Genomic DNA, 12,327 nt, shown 5'->3' with positions numbered 1-12,327 from the left:
ATCCCCCTTTCATTTAAGTGCAGGTGTTTCATTTATTTTCCTATAAAAACTTCTTTTTCATCAGCTGAATTTAGCTTGCTATTATATAATTACTTTATAAAAACCTTGCTTTCCCATTTCTTGCTTGTTTCCATTATTGAAAAACTCAGTTCTGGGTGTCATCTTTGATTTCATTCTCTGACTTCCTCATCCCAAACAAGAATAATAGTTTTATTATATTGGTGTCTAATTCTTTTTTTCATGTGTTGTCCAAACAACACTGAAAAAGAAAGTCATAAGTTACTGTCAGTTTTGTGTCCAACACACAGGAATAGCATTTAACCAGCAATAGTTGCCTGTGTCCCCTCACCATACCTTGTGTTGCAGTAGGCAGAGTTGCCAGTCACACTTGTCTTTTCCCTCTGTGCTTTGGGTTGTTGTGCTGCAATGTGATGATCTCATTTATAAATGGCATCCTGCTGCCAGCAAACAGCAGCAGTAACTTCTCTAAAGCTGCCCACCTTCTTTCCCTTTCTGCTTTGCACATAAGTAATAGTTCCCAGGAAAAAGTATAACCAGGTATAGGCAGAGCACAGGAGCAGCTTGGCAACTTACCTGAAATAATTGCTTTTTCTCTCAGGAAAGTCTTAAGTAGCTAATCTAGAGTCCCAAAGCCAGCCTGTATTGCAACAGGTTGCAGCCTGTGACTTATGTCCTTGTGATAAAGGCAAGTAATAGTCTTGTCTGCCACCAAATTTAGCAGATAAGTGTGAATCTCCCTCCATTTTTATTAGCGGGCATTGGGCTTTCCTGTTTTTTCTGCAGCACCAGTAGAGTGCCCTGAAGTTCTGGGTGTGGTATTTTGGTGCTCTTCAGACAAATACACTAGTTCCCACAGACAAAGCTCAGGCAGTTGCCACCAGTCTATGCAGCAGGGATTAAAAGTACCCTGTGGTCCCACTGATTGACAGATTGTACATTTTCTGCAGCACTTTGTGTGTTGTGTATGAGCTTGGCTGTCCTGCACCAGCCCCAGAGGGTGGCCCACAAGAGTTATGGGTGCAGTCAGAAAAAACATACTGACCTTGTTGTGTGAAGAAAATTCCTTGTGTAAATGGTAAAAAGAATATTAATGTGGAAAACTGACATGACTTGGGCTCAAGACTCAACTCAGGCCAGTGACAGCATCAGGAATAAAGCACTGCATATGTTTGAATGTATAAGCCTTTGTCACCGCAGGTTTGAACATGGGTGTTCATCAAGAACTCAGCAATGCATCAAACAGTAGTTAGAAAATGCAGAGCCTTTTAAGAACTGCAATAGAACCTTGTGGTTAAGCCCTAACGAGCACTGAGCTAGAACCAGTTCAGAAAGAGCAGCTCAAGAGCGCATGGAAGCAGGCAGGAGAGCATGCTGACATCTCACCCAGCAGGGCACATTCAGCAGCCGCCCCCAGCCCAGCCCGGCCGCCCACCCAGCTGCGAGGGCAGCCGTGTGCTCACAAGGTCTGCTCGTGTCTTCAGGGCCGGGAACTGTGAGCAGACTGATGCACGGTCACATTGCACCACCTTCCCCAAAAAGGCACTTTTCACCCAGATACACCCACTGGCTGTGGGCAGAGGCTGTCAGGAGCACTCTTATCTGTCACCCCTGCTCCAGGCGGTGAAGTAAGCTGGGCTGTGACCTCCATGGAGCCAATACCCTTCCCATGAAGCAAACAGGCCCAGCTCACTTCTGTGGCGATTCCTGAAGCCTAAGAGAAGCCTTAAGACTTGTTTCCTCCTGCTACTCCAACACTGCTAACTATCTAAATCTAAGCTTCATCTCAAATGCTGCAGCTATATGGCTTTCATTAGTCATAACCCACAGGTGGTATTTAAATTAATAGAAAATAATAGATAGACCAAGCTTAGGGGAATAATTTTTTTTCCAGGGTTAATGATGGCTTCGTAGCTTGGGAGCACTGATGCACAGAAAGATGTGATGGACTCAGGAGAGGCTGCTGATTACATTTGGCAGTAAATAGCAGATTTCCACACAGCTAACTCTAAAACTTGTTTACTCACGGGAAGTAAATAAGAGGTACACATTACAAAGAAAGGACTGACTTTTTTTTCTCATGCATGTGTTATGACAACTGGGTTATTTTCCTTCATCAACAGACGAAAGATCCTGAAACCACACAAACTAAGCACTTTGTTCAGCAGTGGGGAGGCAGACCTGCAGTTCACGGAACAAGAGCAGGATGACTTTCTACAGCCAGAAGATGCAATTGCAGCTATGAAACACTTCTGCAGCTGTGAAACTTGTAAAAGAAATCTCAAAAGATGCAGCAATACGAAAGGAAAGCTTAAACAAGAAGTTGCACAGTGAACCTGCCTGTGTTCAGAATCTTTGCAGCTAGAAAATAGCTAATAAATAATTATATGTCACCACCTACTGGTAAACCTCGTGTGGCACTTGTGTGTTGTGTTCTACAGCAGCCACTGAACTATGCCAGTCAGTGTTTGTTTTTCTTCCATGAACCTATGTACTTTTCTTTGTATTTACATCAAGTATCACTTTAATGAAGATATGGAGATATGCTGGGTAAGGTCACTGAGTTTTCTGAGGGCTAAGCTGAAAACCTGGCTTTTGGGGGATCACTGAAAATGTTAAACACAACAAGAAATAAGGCTTTACTCCTCACCAGCCACAAGAAACATCTATTTTTAGAGAGGAATGATGGCTGTCAGCACACAGGATGCTGTACTGTGGGGACAGTCCAGAAACTGAAGGTCCTTGTGCTGCATCAGTGTTGACCTGGCACAGCCATCATATGTCTGCAAACCGAAAGGCAGCAGCAATGCTCCAGGAACAGGGAAGAGAACACTGGCTGCCGTGTGCCCTCCCAACAACAGGCCTGACACACCATGGCACACCATGGCACAACACTGCCTGGCCTGCCCACATAAACCAGCTGCTGTTACCAAGTGATCATGCCAGAAATGTAGTATCCTCCCCAGAGAGTCTGTAATTCCAGATATAATTCCAATAGATCCCTAGCAGGATTCACCTTTTCTCTGGTTTTCCTGGGTCAATGGAATAGGCAGAAGTCTTGTAAACCTAAATTATAATAGAGTATCTAAAAGAATATGAGTGAAATTATATTAAAGATGCTGGAAAGAATAATGCTTTAGTTTAATTGTTTAATGATCTACACAATCAAAAATAAATTAATGATACTACAGTACCACTCCACAGCTCTATTTTAATACCTGTCATAGTTGTTAAGAGGGCAGATTTTGCTTATATTATACTCTGCCTTCTGCAGAATTTGTGAGTCATCTGACTCCAGGAAAATAGTGTGCTCATGTTTCCTTAAAAAAAAAAAAAATCATCATCATCATCATCATCATTATCATCATCATCGTTCTTTTTTCTGTAGATTGCATGTAGATTGTAGATTTTGTAATCTGATATCATTGTGATATATTTGATACACTTCATTTTTTTCATAATGAAGATCTCTGCATAGAAAATGCCCTGTATTTACAGGATAATTGACATTGATGGGCTATAAAATTGGATGGGCTTCAGAACTGAGTTTATTTGCATCCTATTTCAGGGCAATTGCCCCTGAGCATTTAAATAATAGAATGGACAGATACTTTAATGACCAAGTTAATATTTCCATATTTATCTCAGAGTATCCTCTGAATGTGCTTATATAACAGATAATGGACTCGATTTACTTGTTCCATCAGTTTATTTTCTCTCTGGGATTTTCTTTGTGCTTTAGAAATGTCAGTTGAAAGTTTGGTAACCTTCCTATCAGATCTGGGATTTACAAGGCAATATCTTGTATTTACAATACTTGTATTTACAATACACTATCTTCCCTTCAATATCAAGCATTAGAAACTAAATCTCAGTCAGAAATACCATCCTTTACTTGAATGAAAATATTTTAATAATATGTTGCATTTCATCATGACCAGTTTCCTTAAAACTATAGAAAAGGGAACTATCAAACTTATGATTAAAGAAAAACTGAGAATATTACAATTTATTACGATTTTTCTAAGTATTGCAGAAGAGAAACTGTAAAGAAAGCAATTATGAAAGTAGAAACAAAAGTGAACTGATACAAGAACCCAAGCAGGAAAAGGAAACGGCTGTAAAATAAACCATGAGGAGTTATTACCACTCATCCAGTGCAGCGAACTGCATCTTCTGAAAGTATTTTTTTCTTGTTTTAAACTCTGGAATTGAGTTATATTGTACCATTTCACAACAAAACAGAAGCTTCTATATTATACTGTTACACCTAAACATGCAATTGCAGATGCTCAAAACATTTAACAGGAAGATATCAAATCTCAGATGTGATTACAAAAATGATGTGGCTCACTGCTACCAAATAACTATCTGAAGAAAGATAGTTAGGTAACATAGCTGCAATCCAGTTGTCTGAGTGAACACTACAAGCTGTTCTGGGCTGCTCCAGCAGATGGAGCAGGGAATGCAATAACACTTTCTGCTTCCCTTCCCTTCCCTTCCCTTCCCTTCCCTTCCCTTCCCTTCCCTTCCCTTCCCTTCCCTTCCCTTCCCTTCCCTTCCCTTCCCTTCCCTTCCCTTCCCTTCCCTTCCCTTCCCTTCCCTTCCCTTCCCTTCCCTTCCCTTCCCTTCCCTTCCCTTCCCTTCCCTTCCCTTCCCTTCCCTTCCCTTCCCTTCCCTTCCCTTCCCTTCCCTTCCCTTCCCTTCCCTTCCCTTCCCTTCCCTTCCCCTCCTTTTAAAGAGGCACACTGCCCTATAGCTTACTAGTTGCACTTTTGCTATCAGCCCTCCAGTACGTAAAGGGGGCTTACAAGAAGTATGGAAATGGACTTTTTGCAAAAACATGTAGTGATCACAGAAGCAGTACCAGTTTTAAAATGAAAAAAGCTAGATTTAGATTAGATATGAGGAAGAAAATCTTTACTGTGAGGATAGTAAAGCACTGGAACACGTTGCTCAGAAAGGTTGTGGACCCTCGATCTGTGGAAGTATGCAAAACCAGGGCACATGGGACTCTGAGCAACCCAGTAGAAGGTGTTCCTGCCCATGGCAGTGGGGTTGGAACTAGATATTCTTTAAGGTTCATTTCCAATCCAAACTATCTGTGATTATATGATCCACTGCCTGAGTTAGGCATCCATTAAGTGTAGCACTTAGTTCAAGTCCCCTCCTTCCTCACAGTCACAATTCACTCTACAGCTGCCTTTAGAAGCCACAGGGACTCAGTGACACCTGTACCTATTCTGTAAGAATGGTGGCATCTTAAGCACCTCTCTGTTGTTTACAGCTCTTTCCATCTTCTCTATGTAAGTGCTCATATGGCTCTGGTCCTGGATTTGGGTCCCTTTGGCAAACCTTACATCAGGTTGCTGTGGGGTTGGCTTTGTGCTCCTTTTGCTCCTGGAGCAATCACCTGTGCAAAGACAACATCCATTGCTCCAGTGTGAAAGGAAATCAAAAGATCCACCACCTTAATGGCAAGATGACATTCTGGCTGGGAGCCAGCTGGGCACCTGTAGCCACAGTGGGGACTTTTTATCTTAGCTATGGCCACTACAGGTCTAAGGGGAGAGAGAGGATAATAGTTGTTGGAAACCACCAGCAACTTCCCCTTGATGATGATGTCCACAGCCATTAGGCCACTTTGGAATTGTACAAGTTCCCAGAAGTTTGGGAAAAATGGAGAAGCTGGATTAACAAAGCAGCTGGAAAGGATTCACAGTCTGAAAATGGTGGGGATCACCATCACAGCTTTCCTTGAACAGTTCTTCTCTGGTTTCGGAATATTTTTACTTTTCTTTTGGATCTACACATGAATACAGGAACCATCCTCTGAGAGCATCCCTGGTGGATTTATGCAAGCTTGTTGCTTAGGTATGGAAAATTTTGCCAAGAATAGTTGTATATAAATATGTTTTTAATGGAGATCTGAGCTTCACTGGACTGTGCAAAATGCAAAGAAATAGAAGTGTGGTGCTAACAGTTTTGCAACTGAGCCACATTTTGCTCTTCTAATAGAAAATACACACTATGATGCTACCAGATTTACTTAAAGATTTCTTTTTCCTATTGTTATAGTCTGCTTTTTATAATACAATATTTGTTGGATGATACAAATCAAGACTAGTTTGTGAAGAGTGAGTGCTTTCTCTACAGCAGAAATCTGCCAGTCACCACTTCAATTCTGTTCTATGATACGTTCCTCTTCATGATCATACTTCTGTGAGCCAAAGCTTTCTTCATTTTCTTTAGGTGTTTTTTTGGAGAAAGCAAACTGTGGCAGTGAACAATATCTTCATTATGCAAAAGAAAGGAAAAACAAGGCATGGTGGCATAACAGACATAATATGAAACCAACTTCAAAGTGTAAGGCTATTCAACTGTCCAGATTAGATTAAAAAGATATGAATATGGGACTGAATAAACTGTCCAAAGCACAGCCCTCTGGTTTTATATGTGAATCAGCCTTCTGGCCTGAGAAAACTGAATTGCAACTGAATACAAATGGCTAATTTGGAAAAAAAAAAATTGTTTAACAATATTAATATTCCACTATCAGAGTTGCTGTAATATTACATTTTACCTATTTATTTCTGTATGGTTTTATATTATTTTTGACTTAAAGAGGCAAAGATGAGATCTACCTCTTACAGCTTTGCTTTAAGTTGAAAAGACAATCTACAATAGAAAATAATGAAAACAGAAAAATACAAAAAGAACATTGTAACAAAAAGAAAAAGCTGATGGAAGAGGGGTGACAGGTAGATGTTGCAGAAAACAGGAAGATAAATACAAAACACAAGGTAAAATGCAGAAGCATTTAAACAGCTGATTAGTTTACAAATGGGGGAAATTTATTGCTTTTTTTTAACAAACAGACAAACATTGGTGCTCCAGTAGTTATATAGCTCAAGACTGGTCTCATAAATTAAACAGGTTTGGTGTGGTCAGAAATGCAGTGGCAGACTGCCAAAAACCACTCCTGAGCTACATTTGACTTGCTGAGTCAGCATAGAGACAGCTCCCTAGAAAAGAAAGGGCACGGTGCCAACACCAACAAATGCCTTTGGATGAGCCATCTCCTGATTGCTCACAGCAATTCAAGTTCCCATGACAGTCTCCCCCAAAATTTTATGCTTGGTTTAAAGACTTCCAGTGGTGACAGACATAAAAGGGAAATTCTAATTATAACTGTTCAGCCGTGGTGATTTGTGACTGAGGGATGATCTGGCATGGAGGGCAAGGAGGGGTTAAACTGGCTGGAAGCAGGAACGCCAGAGACAGAACAGACTCCTTCCAAGAGAGTGAAGTTTCCCTTGGTGGTAAGGAACAGTCAAAGCTTTGTTTTGGAGCCATCCTGGAATGGGAGCGCTCAGAGAGCCAAGCTCAGGGGCAAACTCTGAGCAGCAGAGCTGGGTGAAGGGTGGATCCACAGGCTGAGGTGCACCATGCAAATAATCTTGGATTTGGTGCTGTGTACATAAGGAATCTGTTTGCAATGCATCTTTGCAGATTCCATGTAGAACCACATATTGCGTTAGGACTCCACCCAATGCATTGTTTATTAACTTCTTCTTTTATATTTAAGCATAAGGGTGTGTTTAATTCACTTCAAAGGTACCATAAAAATTCTCCAACAGGTGCCAGTAGTGAGCCTTGCTGGAGCAGCTGCTCTTGGCCTCCACTGTCCTTTGCCTCTTCTTCCAGATGTTACAGACCCAGTAGCCAGAGCAGAGCAAAAGGACTGTCCACATCTGTCCCACCAGCCCATCCCAGAGGTAGATGTCTGCTCAAATTTATCCTTGGTGGCATTTTAAGACAAAGAGCAAGGCTCCGATTGAGGTATCACAGCTCATAATTCTTCCTGCTGTACTTGCCACAAGCATTTGTGTTCAGGACAGGTTGGATGGGGCTTTGACAAACCTGGTCTAGTGGAAGGTGTTCCTGCCTATGGCAGGGATTTGGAATGATATGATCTTTAAGGTCTCTTCCAATCCAAACCCTTCTGTGAGTCTATGATTCTATGAGGGATCTGTTGTTTTGTCTTGCTTCGTGCTTCATCTAGACCATGGAACATCACCTATTACCACAAGCTCAGCCTGAACAAGACTGTATCTAACAGAAAGGTACAAAATATTAATTTAGAGATCCCAGGAGAAAGGAAAAGACACTGAATCCCTGTGAAAACAGTTAAACAGAAAAAAATGCAGCTACTGTGAAATATACACCTTATTTCTGCTATGCCTACCTAGGCTTTCCAATATGAAAACAAAGAATATAGATTTTTAAACCCTGGAGCATGTATGTCAGAGGTAGGAAAGAACTGTTCAGGTTATTTAAGTGCTTTCCAGCAAAATCTCACTTGTGGATTAGGCACAGGAAGAGCACAGTCACTCCTGCCTGCCTGCGTACAGCTCAAATCCACCCCTTCCTTGCATCTCTTTCCTGTCTCCTGTCTCCTAGGACTGGCTCAGGGTTATAAATGAAGGAGCTTGTTGTCTGCAGGGCCTCTTCATCTGCTGAAAAGGCAAGAAGGTGTCTAATAAATTAGGAGGACAGAGGAACATCTTATTGCTCACACCCTGGACTGTCAGGCTGTGGAGTTGGATGCTGCTCTTGCCTCTGCCCCAGAGCTCTCCTGCAGTGACAAATAACTCCTCTCTCCAGACTCTCCACAAAGCAGTTCTTGTGCTTTACTCATTTTCTATTTGCCCCACAGAGGCTCTAAGTCTAATTTGCAGAAGTGTTGGGCACACGCAATTGTGAGTGAAGTCAGGAAGGTGGGGATTTAACAAAATATCTCCTGTATTACCACAAACATGAGACATGCGTTTGTAGAAATGAGAGCTCAGAATAATGCATTATGAGCATATTCAACTTGAGTGTCTGAATTCCTTGTCTGTACCCCAGGAATTACGACAGAAAATAAATGAGCAACTGTTTGCACAGCACTCAGATGTTAGAGCGTTACTTAGAAAGGATGGTGACAACATTACTATTTCCATCTTTAGAGTGGAGTTTGAATAATAGACAGGAAATCTGGCATGAAACTGCCAACTGAACAGTGGAAAATCACTCACTGAGGACCATCCACCCCATGGGCTGAGGGTGAAAGTAATACGTTATGCCCTTAAAAAATGCAAGTTCAAAAAAATATGCACAGAAAAGGAGGAAAAAAGTAACCTAGCAGTTTCTAATGTTAAGTACCTAACTGGGGCAAAGCTCCTGTAACGTAATCTTTTCTGCTTAACAGGGGTTTAGGCTGAAATCCTTGTTTCCGTATGGAAGGTACAAAATTCTTGAATGTGGAGTCTAGAGGCACAGCACAGTGCAACACAGTCCCACAGTTAATTAGGCTAGTTTGAGGTAAGTTTGTTCTAGAAATACAAACAACACAGCTGGACACTCCTTTCACCTGGCTTAGAGCACGACCTGTTAACTCCCTCATAACTACCCCAGGTATGGAATCACCTTAAAACAATTATTCTGTTTCCAGTGCTGACAGGCTGCTATCTTGCACAATTGGTACATGTTTTGAGCGACCGCTAATAAGGTCTCATTGTGGAATGGGTGGAGACCTTCCTTACAAACAAAAGCACAACCTGTTTTCAGCTTCAAAGCAGAAATGTGAATTTTTCAGTAATAATTATGTATTATTTTATTAAGATTTTTGCAACAGCTGAGACTGATACCAATGAGTGGGTGGTTTCTATTATTCTTTGAAAGTTGGCACTAGACCAGCAATAAAACCACAAACAGTACAGTGATGATGGAAAATTATCACATTTGCCCATGGGTATTATAACTTAAACAAGCAAAGTCCAATACCTTGGCTATTTTTTCCACTTCTTTCAAACAATAGATGCATATACCTCAGGAACAAATCTAGAGCCATTTATTTGGGTAATTCACCTGTGACTCCTCAGAGCTCCCCAGTCTCAGTGGAGTTCTTAGAAAGATATGGCCTGACCCTTGTTCTGTTCCCCTCCAAACTCCAGGGCACAGAAATATCTCCCTTGTCTCACGTGCTCAGTTCATGACACTCCACACTCCAAACTCCAGGGCACAGAAATATCTCCCTTGTCTCAGGTGCTCAGTTCATGACACAGAGTGGCTGAGGCACATGCCACCCCCTTACAAAATTTGGTTTCCCTGGGAAGGAAATAAGACTAGAACAGTAGCTGGAATTGTCTTTGGTCTGTGTGTTTGAAGGATGAGGACCCTGAGACATGCCAAACTGGACTGATTGCACAGATTAGACATACTCATTTTTCAGCAATTATCTTTCTGGTTTATTATGTTTTGTTCCTATTTTTAAATGTAAAATTTTGATAAAGCTTTTCACTACAAAAGTGTAATCTTTCTCTCTCCAATAGCTGTTCTTCAGCAAGAAGAAACAGCCTTATACAGTTTTTCAAAATCTTTATGGAAATCATGTTTCACAATACACTGGGAGATGAGGATGGTAAGATTCACTTTTGATACCAAGGTGGATGTCCCACAGGTGGACATGGTGCTGGAGCTACTGCCCATAACCTGGACTTTGCTTGCTCTTAGATTATGTATCTGTAACAGTGCACACACAGTATGCTCAACAAATATATGCTCAACAAATAAACCATACAGAACCAAGTGTTTGGGCTAGGACATCATCATAAAGAATATGAACACCCATTACATTCTCGTGGGTAAAATCAGGGAGGGTGCATTGACAGTGCAAGTCTGATAACCACTGGAAAAGGCTGCTCCCTGGATAAGAGCAGGCTGTCTTGAAAGACCACAAAGAGATAAAATTAATGCAGAAAACAACAAATAACAACCTAGCTTTCTGGAGACGAGAAAGGTCTTCGCAATGAGAGGAGTATTCAACATCAAAAGAAAACACCATCCTTCAGTTGTCAGCACTGGCACCCAGCAGAATTGCACTGGAAAACTGTCAATCACACACCTGCAATTTCCATGCTACATGAACACTACAGTGCTCTTCATTCTACAGGGTGGGTCCAGAGCTTCACTGCAGTGAGCTCATTTCAGGATGAAGAGTGGCACACTTTGTCTGAACACAGTTTTAAAACTTTCACTGCACTTACGTTAAAACCTCCTTTGGCTACATAGAAAATTTAGCACTTCTAAAGCAGTAATCATCTGTCATTATTAAACCAGAGCTAGATTCCCTCCCTCCTAGCCCAGAAGACATGTAACACAGGATTTTTGTGAACTTATACCCTAAGCCCAAGATTTCATTTCATATATATTTAATGGCCCTTAGTTGCATGACTCAGCAGCCAATGGCTCAGGCAGTGGCATGCGGGAAGGTTCCAGATCTGGCTGATTGTTGGATATAGAAACAGGAGCCTCCTGAGCAGCCAGAGCTGCTGCTCCTCTGTATTCAGCACTGCATGGTTGCTACCCCTGTGATAGCTCAACAAAGATGCTGGCAACTGGAGAGAATCAAGAGCTGGAAAATATACTGCAACAACAACAGAAAAATATATATTGCAAAAAAATTTCTGTTTAGCTTAACTAAGGTTATGATTGTGCAGACAGCTCAAATGATGCAACAGCCTATTAGTGCCAGAATGAAGTGAAACAACTTTCCTTCTCATTCCCATTTATTCTTCTGTTTCCTCCTTTCGCCTGTTTCCAGCCACACTCCCTTGCTCTGTTTCATGCTTGTGCTTGAGAGAGCCTTTTATTGCTAGTATGGCTCACTAACCAGGAGATAAGCATTCATAGTTTTTGGTGGATTTGATTTCCCTGAGGCAATGAGTTAAGCTTTCTCTCAGAAGAGCCTGGCAACTGCTGGGACTGGCTGAGGGCAGGAGAAAGAGACTGTAAGTGGGAGCAGTCTTCCTTCCTAGGTGCTGGAGGACTGCTCAGCTCCTCTACTGAGCACTCTGGCTTCCTAGGTGAAGAGAAGCTCTAGGGCACTCAGCACATTTAATTATCTGTATGATGAACAAGATTTGACAACAGGCAAAGAATTGCAATGAGGAAGGAAAGACCGAAAATTTTGCTAGAGAAGTTCATACTCTAAATAAGGCAAAGGGGGTTAATTGTGGTAATTGACTTATGAAAGCTTTTTCTGAGCTTGTTCTGGGATTTGTCTGTCGCTGTCTTTACATCATGGTTTTTTCAGGGGAGCCTCTCCAGGATAAAAGCTCTGCTTCTGATGCCTGCTTGTGGGAGAAGGCTCAGGCAGGTGCTGGACCGTGGGACAGGTGATGTGGTCACTCTGGCTCTGATGTGTGGCTCCGTTCTTGCCCACCCATGGCAGACATGCAAAACAAGGCAGATATGAGGTTGTTA

The sequence above is a fragment of the Prinia subflava genome, chromosome 1 (assembly GCF_021018805.1).
Source record: "Prinia subflava isolate CZ2003 ecotype Zambia chromosome 1, Cam_Psub_1.2, whole genome shotgun sequence".
Taxonomy (NCBI): domain Eukaryota; kingdom Metazoa; phylum Chordata; class Aves; order Passeriformes; family Cisticolidae; genus Prinia; species Prinia subflava.
The sequence above is the reverse complement of the archived record's forward strand: the minus strand, read 5'-3'. Positions refer to the sequence as shown.